Genomic DNA, 12,838 nt, shown 5'->3' with positions numbered 1-12,838 from the left:
CAATTTTGATCAATTGTACGAATTCACTGGGAAACCAGAAAATGTTGAAATCAATAAATAACTGTTGATGAATTTTATTTTTGACTATACTCAGTCACTGCAAGATCAATTTAACTTCTACCGTACTTTGGTGATTTGAACGTTCAGAGTTTTTCATGGGTTTCCAGTCCGTGAACTGACCAGTGACACTACTTTGAATATGTTGCATCCATCTGAGAGAGAGCTTGATAAAATTTTGGATTCAAGCTTCACATGAGTATCCACAACTGTCTCAGAAAGCTTTGAAAATAAGTTTACCTTTTGCAACATCTTATATCTTTGTGAATGTGGATTTTCTGCACTGGTTACAATAAAAACAAAGTATTGTTCTCGACTTGAAGTCGAAGATGAACTCCTATTGAGTCTTTCAAGCATTACACCTCGTTTGGATATGCTGTGCTCAAATGTGCAAGCTCAAGGCTCGCACCAATATAGCAATCTTTCTAAAACCAACTAGGCCTACTGTTTATGACTTAGCAAGCAATAAGTGACATTTGTTTGTTACCGTGAAGCGACAATTTATCGAAAGACAATTTATCAAACGACAGTTAATCGAACGACAGTTTATCGAAAGACAGTTTATCTAACGACAATTCATCGAAACGACAGTTCATCGACCGACTGTTTATCGAAACGACAGTTTATCGAACGACGAAGCACATATGTAATGGAATAGGCTACTCAGGGGTTAAGGGTTCGGTTAGGGGTTAGGTTTTCGATTAACTGTCGTTCGATAAATTGTCGTTCGGTGAACAGTCGTTTCGATAAACTGTCGTTTCGATAAACAGTCGTTTCGATAAACAGTCGTTCGATTAATTGTCGTTCGACAAACTGTCGTTCGATCAATAGTCGTTCGATAAACTGTCGTAGTAACGTTTGTTGGAAGGGGAGTAGTAGTCTGTGACTGAGACACAACTTTTTAAGTGGTCCTTGAATCTCAAATAATTGAGAACCTCTGCTCTACAGGATGTCTGTTTGACTCGTTTTTCGAGATTCATTTGACAACATTTTATAGCACTTCCCACACTTGGCTTCACAGCACCAAGACTGCAGATAAAAATGAACTCCAAAGACTAGTTCAGGAATCTTGAATTGTGTAGGCCTACCTACAGTAGGCTATAATTCACGTTTGCTGTGATTTATTGAAGGAAGTGACTTGAATGCCGGCAAAACTGCTTATTGAAACAATAATTGATTGTAATTTCGCCCGACGCTGGCAGGTTTCAACCGGTCGATTGTTATTGTTTCTTTACGTCTATCAGCGTCAATCTCAAATGGTTTCTCCTACCAATTTAAACTGACCTGCCGGAAGTGTCGGTTTGGAAGTCCCAGTGCAGCAGGTTGTGACGCAAGTGGTGTGGAACGTCAGGGCTGCCATACTGCTTCGGCTCTGCTGGGTCTATTTTTACGCATTACGCCCCAAACGAAAATTGACAAAACATTGCGTATTTTTTGCATTCAACGACAGTAAACTTGTAACTTTTTCAAGTCGAAACATTATGTGGATTTTGAAAAAGTGCAAGTAACTTAGCTAGAAAAAATAACGGCTCTTTTATATTGATCCAACGTCTTCAGACGTTTTTCCAGCAATGGTTGCATTAGCACGTGACTTTCCTGAAGAAGCTGGTTCGACTCTCCGGGTGCGCGCTTGAGCATTAGCAACCAGTGGCGTAGCCAGAAAAAAATTTGGGGGGGGGGGGGGCAAATACAGTCAACCCCGCTTAATCGGACCACATCGGGACCAAGCCAAATTGGTCCGATTAAGCGGGTGGTCCCATTAAACGGGGAGAACGAATTTCGTTATTTTTTTCATCGTTTTTGAAAATAGTTTAAGCATTTTAAGCACCTCGTTGGCGTTTACGCGAAGCTGTAGCTGCACTACCATTATTCTCATGCTTTGCCCATAGATCTTGCAATTCCCTCTCCTGTACACGTAGCCTTCTTAATGTTGACTTTGGTAGGCCAACAATCTCGGCTAACTTCCTCTCTGACGTTCCCGAAGGCTGGTTTTTCATTTTGTTAAGAATCTCTATTTTTTCTTTAAGTGTTCGATCTACGCGAGTTATTGCTGCCATTTTTATTCAAGCGCTAAAAGCAATCATTCATTCTTCTGTACATTACAGTATTCGGTACTGCATCACAATTACTGCAATTCTGATAAATGACAATTGACCTTATGAAGTGACAACAAGCGTTTGTTTATCTGTAGCCTACTTCACTTTAAAATGGCTTAGCGAGAACGAAGCACGTTGCCCACATCAACTCTTGACGCGTCACCTCGCAGAAAAATGTACAAAAAGTAAAAAACGTTAACCATAAAGGCCTATATTAGGGCGGAGGGTGGTCCGTTTAAGCGGGGTGGTGGTCCGTTTAAGCGGGGAAAATTGTACAGAAAAATGGATTTGGATTCGGGACCAGTGCAAAATGGTCCGAATAAGCGGGTGGTCCTATTAAACGTGGGCCGATTAAGCGGGGTTGACTGTATTTGATGAATTGAAGAGAACGACAAAGTGTTTGATTTAAGACATCGCCACCTGATGTGCAGTGGCGTATCCTGGTGGGTTGAGCAAGGGGAGCAATAAAGGTGGTAGGGGGTTAGAGCGTGCCGAAGGCACGCGTATTTTAGGGGAGTCCGGGGGCATGCTCCCCCGGAAAATTTTTGCAAAATTACACTCAAATAATGGATTATATCGCTTTCTGGAAACACTTTCAGGGTAATATTTGTATGAAATTTATTTGCAGCTAAACAGCTATTAACTTATTCAAGGTAGCTGTTACACACGAACGGGCAAAAACTGCGGCTAAAATTAGAGAACACAAAAACCCAACAGAGTAAGCGATTCTGAAATTGCTTCCACAGATTAGTTAAAAGAAGCGTAAATCGCGTAAACTTTGCGCGATTTACGATTTGCAAAATTTATTGGTGTCTTTCTGTGTGTCTCAAAGAAGTCCTGGGGGGTGTTAATAGCCAGATGTCTTGGAAAACGATATAAACTTATACAAATTATATTATATTTTCAACAAAGGGTTCAACTTCGGAATCCAAACTTTGAAAATTTGGGGGGCCATTGCCCCTTTCGCCCCCCCCCCTCCCTGGCCACGCCTATGTTAGCAACGCGTTGTAAGGACTTCTCTCCATGGATGGAATAATTCACCTGCAACAACACTTCATAAATTTCATTCTGTCAATCTCGGTAACCGGCCCTGCCATCAATGGGATGGACGACAAATGGCTCCTCGTGCCCCATCCTGTGAGTACCATCTGCCTTCAACCAGAGGAGAAACGAAATTTGTCAACAAAGAGCCTCCACCCGGACGGCACAGCTGCAAGAGGCAATTGATAAGTTCAGACGCCCCACCATTCTGCAGCTCAACATAGAAGGCTACACAACAAGCAAGACCAAAGTTGTGGAGCAGCTTGCCCATACCAACCGGGCACTCGTCATCCTCCTCCTCCAGGAGACCCACTGCACTTCTGCAGATAGGCTAGCTATTCCCAACTACACGCTAGCCGGGTCTACCTTAAGCAGGAAGCACGGCATTGCCACGTTTGTGCATGAGAGCCTGAAGTGGACGTTTGTCGACCAATCTCCAAATGATGCCGAGATTGAGTGGGTGTGCATATGTATCTCAGACTACAACATCGTCCAACATCTACAAGCCCCCACCCTCGCGAATGTTGCCATCATTCCTTCCAACGTTCCCCTCCCCCAGTCTCTACGCTGGCGACTTCAACTGCCAGCACATCGACTGGGGCTACAACAACAAAAGCAGCGACGGAGAATTGCTGGCTGACTGGGCCTCTACAAACCATCTTGCCTTCCTATTCAACCCAAAGGAACCAGCCAGTTTCCACTCCGGCCGCTGGGGAACAGGGACAAACCCTGAATTGGCTTTCGTGAGTGTCGACAGTTCTCTTCCAGACAGACGTGTGCTTGAGAAGTTCCCGCAGTCCCAACACTGGCCGTCCCTCATCATCGCCCCAAAACTTGTGGCTCTTGTCCCGAGTTCACCAGTGAAGCGATGGAACTTCAAAAAAGCCGATTGGAATCAATACAGCCTCCTGACCAATGAGTCTGCTGCAAAGTTACCATCACCTGAAACATGCAACGCAGACGAGGCATACCAGGACTTCTGCAATGCCATAATAACTGCGGCAAAGGCCACAATACCACGTGGCCATCGAACCAGCTATACACCATGCTGGGAATTTGAGTGTGAAGCTTTCTATCGCTCCTACTTAAGCGCCACAAGTGGCGCTGCTTCTAACGCCGCCGCCACCAGACTACTTGAGCGGCTGGACACAAAGAAGCTTGAGCGATGGAACAAAGCTGTCCAAACCATCGACTTCTTACACTCAAGCCGCAAAGCATGGAGCATCGTCAAAAACCTCACTGGGCGCTCAGCAAACTCCGCTCGTCAGTGCCCCGTTTCTGCTAATGCCATCGCTTCCCAGCTAGTGCAGAACGGGGTTTACAAGACAAAGGACCGCACGGCATCCCGTCTTGTTGCCAAGGAAGTATCTGCCCTTTGGCGAGTGGAAACACCACAAGAAGAAACAATTTCTGGAGACTTCACCCCAGAGGAATTCGCCACCGCCCTCCGCCTAGTGAAACCACACAAGTCTCCAGGGCCCGATAAGATCTGCCCTGAGCTTGTGCTCCATGCTGGCCATGCCCTAAAGTCCTGGTTACGTAGATTCCTCTCTTCCTGCCTACACCACCTCACATTCCCAAAAATCTGGAGAAGAGCTTTAGTAGTTGCGATCCCTAAGCCTCACAAGCCACCAGAGGACCCAAGGAATTATCGTCCAATATCCCTCCTTTGTGTTCCTTTCAAGATCCTCGAAAGACTGATCTACGCACGCGTCAACCCAATCATCGACCCGCTCCTTCCAAAAGAGCAAGCTGGGTTTCTGTGCGGAAAATCCACCGTAGATCAGGTCACACTCTTAACCCAAGACATCGAGGATTGCTTTGAGGCAAAAAAGAAGGCCGGCGCTGTTTTTCTAGATCTTACAGCTGCCTATGACACCGTATGGCATCGCGGCCTTACTTGCAAGCTGCTTCGCCTGCTTCCTGACCGACATATGGTTCATATGATTATGGAACTTGTCAGGAATCGAAGCTTTACCCTCACCACCGGTAGCTCACGGCGAAGCAGACTGAGACGCCTGAAAAACGGCGTCCCACAGGGATCGGTTTTGGCTCCACTTCTTTTCAACATCTACACCCACGACCTGCCAACTACGGTCTTCGCAAAATATGCTTATGCGGACGACCTGGCAATTCTCCACTCCGCAAAGTTGTGGGAAAATTTAGAAGACACCTTGAGCCAGGACATGAAAACTCTCTCACCTTATCTTATCAGAACTGGCGACTGAAACTCAGCGAAACCAAAACTGTGGCAGCAGCTTTCCACCTCCATAATCGGGAAGCTGATCGTGAGCTACACGTCCAGAACAACGGAAAATCTCTGTCCTTCTGCCCCGAACCAAGATATCTTGGGGTGACACTGGACAGATCGCTCACATACCGCCACCATTTGGTGTCACTGCGCAAGAAACTCACATCCGCGCTGCGCTACTCAAGCGCCTGGCAGGCTCTAGCTGGGGGGCGAGGGCTGACACTTAGCGTATAGCAGCCTTAACCCTTGTCTACTTTTCAGCAGAGTACTGTGCACCTGTTTGGTGCCGCAGTGCTCACTGCCATAACATCGACACCATAGCCGTACGAGCCAGGGGGGCAGGGGGGGCAGCCGCCCCCCCTTGTTGTTTCAAAACGTCGCAAATTCGGGCAAAATCTTGCAATTATTAGGGCAAAAATTGCTATATGAAAAACTACAAAATTGTATGAATTAAAAAAACTATAAATTAATATCTTTTACCTATCAAACTAAGTACAGCCTCTTATTTGCACAAGAAATGTTGCCGCAAAATCTTCAATCTTCAAATGTGCCGCAAAATCTTCACACAATATTGATGTATTGTATTGCATGGTGATCAAACTGTAGTACGAAATGCATTTAACCAACAGCATCATGCCAGTTTGGGCAGCCACCAAAATATGTCTCTAATACTTTTGTGAAACTGCCCAAATCAAAACGCAAAATTTGCTATATATATAGCTAATTTTATTAATTTTCACAAATGCATCGTGTTGATTTGGGCAGCTTAAAACATGAAATTATTTGATAAAACTGATTAGTCTGTTTATGCAACTGCCCAAATTAGCGTGAGGCAGTTTCCCCAAAATGAACAAATTCATTAATTTAAGGCAGTGGCTTTTTCGTGAACAACCACAGTGATGTAGGTTATATATGATATCGGTCATATAGTGTTTCAGATTGAAAGACTGGAGCCGGTTAAATAGTGTTTCAGATTAAAAGACCACAGCTGGTTAAATAGTGCTTCAGATTAAAAGACCGGAGCCGGTTAAATAGTGTTCCAGATTAAAAGGCCGGCGCCGGTCAAATAGCCACTGCCTTAATTTTTCCCATTTACATAACTGTATCGTTTAGATTTGGGCAACAAAAAAATTATGAAATTATCTGATCATAGTCTATTTATAAAACTGCCCAATTGGCATGATACAGTTGCCTCGCATCAAAATTTACAAAGTCTTTAATTTTTTTCATAATATCCATAAATGCATCATCTTGATTTGGGCGACTACAAAATATGAATTTATATAAATCTGGTGAACACTTTTATAAAACAATTCGGGTGGAGAGGTTACAGTACTTTTTCAACCATAAACAGACATAGCTATTAGCTAAGCAACACCACAACATTTAACAAAAAAATGTTATAGCCTACCTGTTAAAAGTAATGTTAAGGTGTAGCTTAGCTTTATTTGGTTACTTTTATAAAAGGGTCTGCTACTATTCGGCGATTTTTTGAAAATCCAACGACGCCTTCTGCAAATCCGACGATTGAATATTATTTAATATTCAGACATTGAAAATGTAAATACGAACTGTTAGACTAATTGGGTTCTTTGAATCCTACGTCACAGTCTGTATGCAACCTTAGAATATATATACAGTAGGCCTATTAGTTAATTTTTGTCATCAAATTACTTAGCCTAACTATATTTTTAGAAGTAGTGCTGCCAGACCTTTTTATTTTTTGTACTAAAATTCGTATCATCAAAACTACTTTAATTGATTTCAGAACAAAGTTTATTTGAACAGAAGTAGTATGTCTGTGTTTTATTACATTTAATTAAATGTCTATTGTTATGTACTTTTATCTGAATGCGTATGGTCACACTGAGCAGGTTTCCTGCAATGTTTATTTTTCTGAGTCTTTTATGACATCACAACTGAATATTTAAGTGGGGTTGTTTTTTATTTGTGGTGTGTAAAACAATATTTGTTACTCCTATCTACCATGCCAAAGTGCAGAAGCATCGAGCAATGCACATGCACAGGCAAGGTATCTTCAAAGAGGAATTCAGTTCTTCTATCTTGATTCCTTTGGTAAGAAATTCTAGGTAGCTGGTGGCGTAGCCAAGGGGGGTTGCACCCTCCTTTGGCACGTGTGTGACGTCACGATATTGAGAATGATGCTTTCAGTCTATGCCTCTAAAACAAAGTTTGCCCAATTTTAAATGAAATACCGGTATGCAAAGAGCGAGTTTTGCCATTACCAAACATTCAAATATCTCAGCCAGCAATTAGCAACAAGAAAACATATAGAGACTTGTAGCTTTATTTCCGAAAAATGCCGAAGAAAACATGATCTTATCCTTTTGCTATGCCACCGGACAGCACCATTTTACAGGAATATTCATACCCACATTTTTGTTGAAAATATTCTCAGAATGCACCAAATTTAAAGTAATTTTTCAAAATTTTTTGGGGGAGGCCCCCCAGACCCCCCGCCGATGGGTGTCGCCACAAGCGAAACACGTCATCAAACCCCCCCTTTCAAAATTCCTGGCTACGCCACTGCTGGTGATGTTGTTATGTCAGTTTTTCACTGTTATCATGCACCGCATACATTATAGCCTATTTGGGCAATTTCTATAAAAGCGTGCACATTTGGGAAAATTTACGTTCTGCTCCCCCAATATGGTTTGGTCTCGTACGGCTATGATCGACACTGCCATAAACAGCGCCCTGCGCACAGTGACCGGATGCCTGCGTCCCACACCATTGGACAATCTCCCCATTCTCGCTGACATCCAACCCGCTGAGCTTCGTCGCGAAGAAGCTCACTCTATCCCTCGGTCGACGGGCACTGGAGCCTAACCACTTTCTCCACCACAAGATCTCTGCTCTCCCAAACGAGCACCCCCGTCGACTGAAATCAAGACACCCATTCGTGCCATCTCTGCGGCTGCTTGGGCGGACCATAAATGGAGTTCTGAATGGAAGTAAAACGCCACCAGACTCTATTCGTTCATCTCCGACGCCGACACACGCCCCATCGGTCTAACACTACCAAGACAGGCATGGGTGCGCCTTAACCGTCTCCGTACGGGCGTCGGGCTTTTCCGCTCAACCATGCACCAATGGGGAATAGCCTCTTCCTCCTCCTGTGAATGTGGTGCCGAGGAACAGATCGCAGACCACATCATCAATGACTGCTCCATCTTCAAGCCACCTAACGGAGTGGAAGGTCTGCGTGTCATGGATGATGAAACCAAAGACTGGCTGCTCTCTAGTAGCCTTCCAGTGTAGTCCGGGAACATCGTGAATCTGGGGTGGTAAAAGGATAGACCCTCGGCCCCAGATGCTCACACGACGACGACGACGACCCTGCGTCAAAAGCCTCTACAAGTAGGCTATGCGAAACTACCAGGAATGCGAAACTACCTAACTATGCGAAACTACCTATGCGAAACAACGTATCAAGGCTGAGTCCGAGGATAAAGATTCAAAACCAACCAACCATTAGCGCTTATACGATGACACCTAGTGCATGGAATAGCTCACAAACAACGATACTTCTAACAAGTATGGAAACTTTAGTCTGCCAATCTGGGTTACCGGCCCTGCGTCAGTGGTTCAAAGCCTCTACTTCTACAAGTGTGCGAAATTGCCAGGAATAACCTATCAAAAGCTTTGTCCGTCCGAGAATAAATTTTAAAAACCAACCAATGTGCATTTTCATCGCAATAAGCTCTTCCGTTCAATTTTCGACCATCAACGTAAACAATATAGCCTATGCCAAGCCAGATTTCCAGCATAACGGTCGAGTTCATTGCATTGTTTTGACGTAAAATAATGTGATAACTTCTGCTGCAAAACGTTTATATCCCAGACAGCAAAACTCCATTATGTTTACATTGATTCGATGTCTGCAGACGTTGATTCAATGTAAAAATGACAGATTCTGCTGTCATTGGTAGTAGTAACCTACAGTAATTTCTTTCATTCCTTTATTTTTTTTGTTTCTGACCAGTTTATTCTGTAATCTTCTTTGAGCGTTTGTGGCAGACAAAGAGTTGTCTTTCTCATCCACATTTTGACAGCTCTGCGATGTTCTTTAACCCCGGAATTTTTGCTGCGTTTGGTCTGGCCTAGGCCAGGGGTGCCCAACTTTTAAAGTAGCTGACCAATCTTTTTAGATGTAGCCTACCAGATCAACGTCAACATCGGTGGCTTAGTGCGTCCGCCTCTGAATCGGTAGGCCTGGGTTCAGGGCGGTCTAGGTGGTACTTTTGGACCCGGAGTATTTAAGGGGCCCGGATTTAAAACATTCCCCGCGACTTCAAATATTATCAAGATCATTCATAATCAGATCTAAAGGAATTGCCATGAGGTTAAAACAGCCACTTCAGCCGTCAGATGGTAAAGTACCGGCCCACTTCAGCTCTCTGGTGGTAAAATAGCCACTTCAGCCACCAAACAGTAAAATAAGAATTTAGTTTAGTATAGTGATTTCCCTGACCACGAATATTTACTGAAATAATCCGAAACACGAATTTCAAAATAAACAGGCTAATATTTGTTTAAACTCAAAAACTGAAATGGCACAGGTAAGAAGATTGCTATTCCTATTTCTGCATTAAAAATTAGACCAAAATCGCTTTTCAGATATCAGCAAATGTTTGACCTAGGCCCAAACACCTTTCCCAAATCAAATGGAAAAGTTTCTCACCGTCTGCACTAATTTTGCTGTAAATTTTTTTCTGTTGAGCCTAGAATGACCAGTGAAACATCAATGGAATCAGGAAGTATTAGGCCTACTCTAGTGCCAAGTGACAAATAAAAGTTCAAAAAGCAATCGCTATAGATATTAGTATGTGTTGCGGTTCAAGAAATTTTAAGATTGCACAAGGTTTGTTAAACGACCATGCTTAAACGACATCAATAAAAGTTTGTACACAACCTTTATATTCATAACATTGTCGATGAAGGGGGCCCAAAAATAAATTGGTACCGGGCCCGAGAGATCCTGTCAACGGCCCTGCCTGAGTTCGATACCCTGTCGAGTCATACCAAAGACTTTTTAAGAATGATACTGAATCTAAGTCTTTCTTGCCACTGAGCAATGGAATGGATTCGGGTATCAAACCTGATGTTGTGTAAATAGGCTACTGCGTATCGATAAAACAGATTTTTTTTAAAACTATTTACAATGCCGAAAAAAATTAAAAAAAACGCCAAAAATATATCAAAATTCAAAGTACCGGTAGCCTTAGAAACGCATTAAAAAAGGTCAAATTTTTAAACTTTGGCGTTGAACAATCCTGTTTGCCGTGCAAAATGAGGTCTATACCCTTTGGCTTCCAGTCCAGATGCTATTATAGCGACATCCACGTCTTCAGCTTATCAGTGCAGCAAAATTCGTTAGGCGTAGACTATGCTGTTCAAACGAATCAAATAACATATCAACTGATTAGCCTTACCAGTGAAATCAATACTACAGCAGTAGGCTATAGGCTTCATGTGCATTTAAACCAAAAGTAACTTTTTCGCAAATCTGTTTTTTATCCAGACTTAGCCTACGCCTGGCAGTTGAATATTAAGTGGTCGAGAAGGCAAGGAAGCCAATCTTCGTGTCCACTTTCAGGCATGCCTTGTGTCTTGCTAAAGACACAGCTAGGCTACATATTCTTGAGTGGAATCGAACAGGCGCCCTTTTGAGGTTTGTAGGCTACCAGGGCTATCACGACTCGACTATGCAGGTAGCCTATCTCTTGCGGCACGGTAGAAACAGAAGAAAAGATATAAAACAAGTAGGCAAGATCTCTGAGTTTAGAATCGGGAAATCACTTCCCGCCTTAGTGAGATACCTGGTATGAGGAAGCAAGGTTCTCGGAGCAAGAACTGGTTGCAAGGCGTTGGCAAACTGCAAGGAATTAAGTCATTGTTGATTTTTATTTAGACTTGGTGATATTTACGTGCGAAAAAGTAAACTCGCACAAATAAGTGATCAACATGAGCTGTCAGGTTCAAGGCGCAGCTTCTGAGATTGGGATAATTTTCTTCCAGCAGTAGTTTCCAGAACACCACATGATCTCTCAATTGAGAGAATGTTGATCTGGCTTTTATCTCAACGTCATTTTTCAAATTCCAAATCTCATTTTCAAGAGCGAGAATTCCGAACCGAGATTTTTCAAGTCGAAAAGTGAACATCAATGTCACTAATAAGATCACGCGGCGCAAGTTCGACTCTCGTGGTGTGCACTTGAGCAACGCACGTTCTCCATTCAGCGGCACCTAATGAATGGAATAATTCCCCGGCAACAATCACATTAACAATTGGAAAACTGCACTCTGCCTATTGGTCACAACGGTAAACCATAATCTCTTCGTGGGAAAATTGTAACATAAGATTCTCGGATCCGTTCGTCTGTATGCAATGACCGAAAGAAACACTCTTTTGAAAACGTCTATTCAAAAAGTGTATTTCTGTAAAAATAGCCCAAGGCTGTCAAAATTGGGGTGCAACGCGATACACCACTAAACTTGTCACTACAATGCAAATTACTTGGATAAAAACGGAAATTTCGTCCAGCTGGCAAGCACTAAGCAAAACAGTTAAATATGCGACCAACTCTCAAGTAGCAATTTTAAGAATCACGAGAATACATTGCAATATCTCAAACGCACGTAGGCAGCTACTGTGACGTAATAACGATAAGCAATGATAAGTTATTCAAGCACCTGTTCAAGTTTGGCTTACACCTGTTCAAGTAATTAAAGATTTAACGATGATGTAATGTTATGCTGCAGCTGCAATGTTTTGCAGGTCTTGCAAGCGATGTTGCAATCTGCTCATTTTTTAGAAATATTTCATTACGTAATACGCTAAAATTCAGTAGACCTGAACGGTTTTACATGACGTTTGATTTGGTGAACAATTGTCTGGAACACCTATCTCGGTAACCGGCCCTGCGTCAAGAGCCTCTACAAGTATGCGAAACTACCAGGAATAACCAATCAAGGCTTTGTCAGTCCGAGGATAAAGATTCAAAACCAACCAACCTGCATTGAGCTCGCCTGTTTATTCAATAGGCTACGCCAGATAGCCTAACTATAATTGGAAGTCATTGTAGAAAAAAAAAACTTTTGATTTTAATTTTTCTTACACATCACGCGATCGACTCGATATCAGTTCGCGATCTACCAGTAGATCTCGATCGACTCCCATGGCCTGGGCTATAGGCCTATTGCTTCACCGGCACGGACGTTAAGAGGATTACTTCCTCAAAATAAATTTGGACTTCTTTGGGACTTAATTTAAAATCGATAATCACACCACAAAACAGTTTAATGGATAAAGTGACTTGCGTTCTCCTGGTGACTGTAGGCTACTAGGTGACCTCCTGATGTTAAAGAT

The sequence above is a fragment of the Aplidium turbinatum genome, chromosome 9 (genome assembly GCF_918807975.1).
Source record: "Aplidium turbinatum chromosome 9, kaAplTurb1.1, whole genome shotgun sequence".
NCBI classification, from domain to species: Eukaryota; Metazoa; Chordata; class Ascidiacea; order Aplousobranchia; family Polyclinidae; genus Aplidium; species Aplidium turbinatum.
Note: the sequence above shows the minus strand (reverse complement) of the source record.